The sequence below is a fragment of the Erinaceus europaeus genome, chromosome 11, assembly GCF_950295315.1.
Source record: "Erinaceus europaeus chromosome 11, mEriEur2.1, whole genome shotgun sequence".
NCBI lineage: Eukaryota > Metazoa > Chordata > Mammalia > Eulipotyphla > Erinaceidae > Erinaceus > Erinaceus europaeus.
This window is the reverse complement of record NC_080172.1, coordinates 110425894-110432887: the sequence shown is the minus strand read 5'-3', so window position 1 is coordinate 110432887 and position 6994 is coordinate 110425894.

Here is a 6994-nt window from a genome sequence, read left to right as displayed (position 1 = left end):
ACTTGCTGCGCTAGTGCCCGACTCCCAATACCTCAAAGTTCTATCTTCATAGGTAGGCATCAAAGGTCTTAACTAGTTCTGAATCAATTTTGTTTATTATTGGATACAGAAAGAAACTGAGGAGAGAGGGGGAAGTAGAGAGGGAGAGAAACAAGGAGACACCTGCAGCCCCGCTTCACCATTCCTGAAGTGTTCCCGCTGCAGGTGGGGACCGGGGACTTGAACCTGGGTCCTTGAGTACTGTAGTGTGTGCTCTTAACCAGGTGCACCACCACCTGGGCCCCTGGCTCTTTTAATTACATTCAAACTGTATATTCTCTGAAGAATATGATATTTACCTGTCTTCCTAGTATTGTGGCTAAGCCAGCTTAGGCGTTACTTTCCTTCCAGAAGCCTCTGAACAGCCCTCTAATTTGATGTACAGCTTCTTTGAACCTATCTTCAAAATATATTTTACCTTCATTGAAATTTGTAGTACACCGTAATATGGTGATCTATTTTCATATCTGCTTTTTTCTCTGATAAGATAAACATATTGTGTGAGGAAACTTGTTCTCTTTAATGGGTAAGCTTATTTGCAAATTCGATCTAGGAAAATAGCACAGGAGTCATGCATTGTTAGTATACATTTTAATTAGGAAAATAAATCTACCAGTGGGAGAACATGTATGCTGTCCATGTGTGAGGCTCTGGGTTTGATCCCCAGCATATACTGGAGTCATTCTCTGGTCTAATTTTATAATAATAATAATGATGATGGTGATGATGATGATGATGAATTTAACATCTATTTACGACCCTTGGAGACAAACTTACTTAAATGTTCAGCAAAGCAAAAATACAGTGATTTTTCTTGAAAACTTCTAGTCATGAAGTTACAGATTATTTTATTATTTTTAAAAAGATTTTATTTATTTATTAATGAGAAACATAGGAGGAGAGAGAAAGAGTCAGGCATCACTCTGGTACATGTGCTACTGGGGACTGAACTCAGGACCTCATGCTTGAGAGTCCAGTGCCTTATCCACTGCACCACTTCTCAAACAACAGTACAGATAACTCTGGACTTAGTATTTCAGGTTCTACCATACTACTTGGATGGCCACAACCAAGTTTTTTATCCAAATGCAGAAAGTTTGACAAGTTGATTTTCTTACAATGTCACCAACTGTAGGCACATACTGAGTAAAAATTAAGTGACTACTTGATGGGGAAGCAGAGGACTGATAGTGGTGGCATTCGGAGATTTAAGTTATATTTTAAGCCTTCAATTTGGGTGGTCATTTTTTCAGTTTTTTTTCCGTTTTAAAAAATTTTAGGGGAGTCGGGCAGTAGCGCAGCGGGTTAAGTGCAGGTAGCGCAAAGCACAAAGACCCTCATAAGGATCCGAGCCCCCGGCTCCCCACCTGCAGGGGAGTCACTTCACAGATGGTGAAGCAGGTCTACAGGTGTCTTTCTCTCCCCCTCTGTCTTCCCCTCTTCTCTCCATTTCTCTGTCCTATCCAACACCAATGACATCAATAATAACTACAACAATAAAACAAGGACAACAAAAGGGAATAAATATAAATTAAAAAAAATTTTAGAGGCAGAAACTGAGATAGAAAAAGAAACACTCATGAAGCTTCTCTCCTGCAGATGAGGGTTTGGGGCTTGAACTTGGGTCCAGGCACATGGCAACTTGTGTGCTCTATGGGTGCAACACTAGATGGTCCTGTCTTCAGTTTTTAATGTATTCCTAATAGTTACATTCCCTCACTCCAAGACCTCACTTTCTTCTTTTTTATCTTAAATTCCTACATCCATAATCTCGCACAAATACTGTTTCACTTGCTAAGAATTAAAATTCTTGCCAGTTGAGTATACAGTTGAGTATAGTTGAGTATACCTGCTGATTTTTGTTGACATTGGCCAAGTCTTATGTCCATGTATTTATGTCCTCTGAACTTTGGTACTATTTTCTTTCCTTAGTGGGTTTTTCCATACATGGGAAGATTTTTTTTCTCTTTGACATGTGATAAAATTAATTTTCCAGCTGTACTTCATCTTTTCAATTTATCTTCTTTTGCTAGGTAGGATTTCTTAATTTTAATGTTAGTGAATACAATTTTTGCCTTGCCTTGCACTGTAGTATTTGTTCCATGTTCCATGTACCTACCTATCCCAAATTCTCAGTTTCCTTCTTGGCATTTATGCTTTAAATTCATTTGAAATTTATATGTAGGGTGACTCAGAAGTTTAATTTCTTGCCATTTATTTATTTATGAGAGGGATAGTAGAGAGAAATAAAGAACCAGACATTACTCTGGTAAATGTGCTGCCAGGGATTGAACTCAAGACCTTATTCTTGAGAGTCCTGACAATTTATCCACTGCGCCACCTTCCAGATCACAGAACTGCAATTTCTTTTTTCTTTTCATACAAGCAAATTTCTCTTAATAGAATATTTTATTTTTTGTCTCCACTAAATTGTTACTTACCTTAACATTTCAGATAAATGTGGAAATGTGGGTTGTTTTTCTTAGTTCTTTACTATTCCATTTGTTATCTCAATGCCAAAGGTGATTGCCACACCGTTATTAATTCTTGCTAACTACTATTAGGGGTAAATTGCATTTTTTTGCTCCTCAAAATTTTTGATTAAACTTTGCTTTTTTATTCAGAAATATTATAATTAGTGTGTAAAATTGCACAGAAAATATTTTGGGATCGTGATTTGAGTACAAATGAATTTTCTCAGCAATCTGTGGAGAAGCTTTGTCACATATTTTCTCATCTAATAGGTCTACCTCAAAGCCTCCAATGAGAAATTTTAGAGGTCTTACGCTTATTTTGATATTTTTGGGTTTAGTTTTTTTTTTTTTTTTTTGCCTCCATGGTTATCGCTGGGGCTCAGTGCCTGCACCATGAATCCACCGCTCCTGGAGGCCATTTCCCCCCCTTCTGTTGCCCTTGTTGTTGTAGCCTTGCTGTGGTTATCATTGTTGTTGTCCTTCGTTATTGGATAGTACAGACAGAAATCTAGGGATGAGGGGAAGACAGAGAGGGGGAGAGAAAGATAGACACCTGCAGAGCTGCTTCACTGCCTGTGAAGCAACTCCCCTGCAGGTGGGGAGCCAAGGGCTCGATCCGGGATCCTTACGCTGGTCCTTGAGCTTGCGCGCTTAACCTGCTGAGCTACCACCCGACCCCTGGGTTTAGTTTTATTACTGATGTAAAGGTAGGTTTCATAAGTAGTATGTAAGGGGCAGGATGGTGGTGCACTTGGTTGAGCTCACATGTTACAATGTCCAAGGACCCGGGTCTGAGCACTGGGTGGGTCCCCACCTGCAGGGGGAAAGCTTTGCAAGTTGCAATGTTGCAGGTGTCTCTTTCTCCCCCTCTCACACCCCCTTCCCCCTCAACTTCTGGCTGTCTCTATCCAATAAATAAAAGACAAAAACTGTATTCTGACTTTGGGGGTAATCTAATTGTTAGGAAATTGTAGTCTTTGGAGTTGCTAGGCAATTACATCACTTGCAAATAACAACCATTTCCGCCCTTTACTTTGACAGCAGCAGAGCTCAGTGCTTGAAAGTACAATGTCAGACATTCATGTCCCGTTCCTAATTTTAAAGTGAATCCTCCCAGGTTTGTTTTTTTTTCCTTCTTCTGCAATCAAAACAAAATGACACCAGAACCAAAAATTCAAGTGAACAAGCCCCTACAGCAAGGAACAAAAAGGTCAGGATCTAGGTGGTTGAGGACACACTCACCAAGAAAGGAATTTCACCGCATAACAAGCTATAATTGGGGAGAGATCTCTAAGGTACAAAACTTTAATCTGGGAAGAACGGAGGTTGTATTGACTATTGTGACCTCAATAATCCATGTCCATACCTGAAAGATAGCTGCTACTTATTTTTGTTCCTTTTTTGTAATTTTTAAAATTATCTTTATTTATTGGATAGAGACAGCCAGAAATCAAGAGGGAAGGGGGTGAGAGAGAGGGAGAGAGACAGAGAGACACCTCCAGCAATGCTTTACCACTCGTAAAACGTTCCCCCTGCAGGTGGGGACGGGAAGAGGGGGGCTTGAACCCGGTTCTTTGCATGGTGTAATATGCGCTTAACCAGGTGCACCACCACGCGGCCCCCTGGATACTTATTTTGCTTTTGAAAAAAAAAAATCTTGCCGCGGACCACCACAGTGGATGAGCAGCAGGAGGGTCAGGGGTCTTGAAGGCAACCTTTTCAATTTATCTTCTTTTGCTAGGTAGGATTTCTTAATTTTAATGTAAGTGAATACAATTTTTGCCTTGCCTTGCATTGTAGTATTTGTTCCATGTACCTACCTATCCCAAATTCTCAGTTTCCTTCTTGGCATTTATGCTTTAAATTCATTTGAAATTTATATGTAGGGTGACTCAGAAGTTTAATTTCTTGCCATTTATTTATGAGAGGGATAGTAGAGAGAAATAAAGAACCAGACATTACTCTGGTAAATGTGCTGCCAGGGATTGAACTCAAGACCTTATTCTTGAGAGTCCTGACAAGGCGAGGGAGAACAGATAGACACCACACTCTACTGGAGGGTGAATCTGGACTCATTTTAATAGTGAAACTGCATTAGCTTTTATACTTTTTTATGCTTTTTTCAGGTTACATTCAGGTTGCCTAAGCAACCAGCTCATAAAGAAGTAACAATAAACATCATAGTCTTGTGGCTTTGGCAAGCTACATGTTACTCCCCTATAACTGTAAAGAATGGGTACAATACTTTGTATCGTTGTTTCCAGGGGAGGTCATACCCAGAATTGTTTTAGACTTTTGCTGAGGGCTCTTTCTATCATTAATCTTCTATGGGGGGCATACAGATCTTTGCCTAGTCGTGGACCACTGCTCATCTAGGTCTGGTACAGTTTAACTATTAATCTTTCTTTGTTTCAATACGTCAACTTGTACCTGGGAGGCCTCAATCTCTGCATTGTTTCTTTGAGGAGCAGGTCATAACATGACTTGTTTTGTCCGTCTATGTTGACCCACCTTCCCACTTTCATAATGTAACTTTCAAATATGCCCCTGTGTAAGGGAGAGGGGGTGCTTCTGACTCTCCATTTCCACCAGGCACTGCCAAAGCATCATTAATCAATTGTGACAGTATAATTGTTTGTAGCAATAACGGGGGGGGAGAATGCGTCGACCCATTCCCGTCCTTCTGCCCAGCTTCCTTGAAGTCTGAATGCAGGTCCAGAGGAGATGACCCTGTCAGGCTCCCTGGCATTCGGGTTGGGGGCGCTGCAAAATCTTGATGGTTTAATTTTGAACACAAGGTAGACAGCCTCTCATTTCCCCTTGATCGGTGTCTAGAAGACATGGCAGGATCCCACTGTCTGTTGGCATTTTCTCTTCACCTTGTCTGTCTCCCTCCTTCCCCAGAGTCCTGTTTTGGTGCAATACACTACACCCAGTCCAAGTCTCACCTTTTGCTTTCTCTTACTGTTCTTGAATACGAATAGACATGGGCCCTAGATTGATGGGGTCTACAGTTAAGGGTATTTATATACTTTCCCCATATTTGGGTGCTACTCTCTGCCCTGATCCAGCTTCCTAGTCCTGTTTCCTTTGGCCCACTGCATGTTAGCTTCTGGGCTCAGGCAAAAATTAGTAAAGTCATGGGCCCCTTGGAATATACCTATAATAGACCTACTAGCTTTTTTCAAAATGGGAGACCCCCAAATCTTACCTGCTCTATTCTTACCTTTAGGTTCCTAATTATTTAATAATTTATTCTGTTTTACATCTTTTAAAAAAATCTTTATTTTGGATAGAGACAGCCAGAAATGGAGAGGGAAGTGGGTGACAGAGGGTGAGAGAGACACAGAGACACCTGCAGGTGGGGACCGGGGGCTCGAACCTGGGTCCTTGCACACTGTAGCCCTTCTGTTTTTTATCAGCTACCAACTTGAAGATGCTATCATGACACCAACCTGACTTCCCTGGGCAGATGATCTCACCAGTGTCTGTCCTAGTACCCCACAACTCTCCATAGCCCTACCCACTAGGGATAGAGACAGACTGGAAGTATGGATTGACCTGCCAACGCCCATGTCCAGCAGAGAAGTAATTACAGAAGCCAGACCTTCTACCTTCTGCATCCCATAATCATCCTGGGTCCATGCTCCCAGATGGATAAAGAACAGGAAGGCTATCAATGGAGGGGATGGGATATGGAACTTTGGTGTTGGGAACTTAACCAAGTGTGCCACCACTGGCCCCTAGATGGTGGTGGGAATTGTATGGGTCACTTCACAAACCTATTCAAGCAAGGATACCTCACCCAGACCCTCATAAAGAACCAAATATAATGGGAAGACAGCAAACTACCTACACTGATGGATCGAGACAATAACCTGAAAAAATAATCTGAACCAACAGAGCTATGTAAACTTCCTATTGAAGCAATGTTCCTAAGCATTCTTGCCGCAATGAATTTAATGGGAGAAAACGTCAACATAGAGAATATATGAAAAAGAGCGATCCTAACAGAAATCAGAGAACATGGTAGCGGAGCTAAAAGGAATACAATCTCATCTCACATGCTTACTCTAATACTTTAAAGTGTAGAAACACCTTAAGCATAGTTTTGCTTTGCATTTGCCATTTCTAATATTTGAAACCTTTGGAGGGCATGTTCAGTTTAACATTATAGCTGGCTTTCATTCAAGGTAGTCTGCTGTCCTTCATGTAGTGATCTTTGGGTTGTTTCAATTAGTGCATTTTCTATGTTCCCAAACAAACAAACAAAAAAGCTTTCCTTGAGAGGCTATTTAATTCTATTGGTAGGAAGAGAACTTTTAGTGCAGAACATAAGTTTACTGCTTTTGCAGTTTCTTGCCCTCATAATGATGTTTATAAGCTATAGAAATCCATCCTTGGCAGTCTGTTCTTTTGGTTGCCTGAATTTCAAAAAAACATATTCCTGTCATTCTTAACATATGTATATATTTAATATT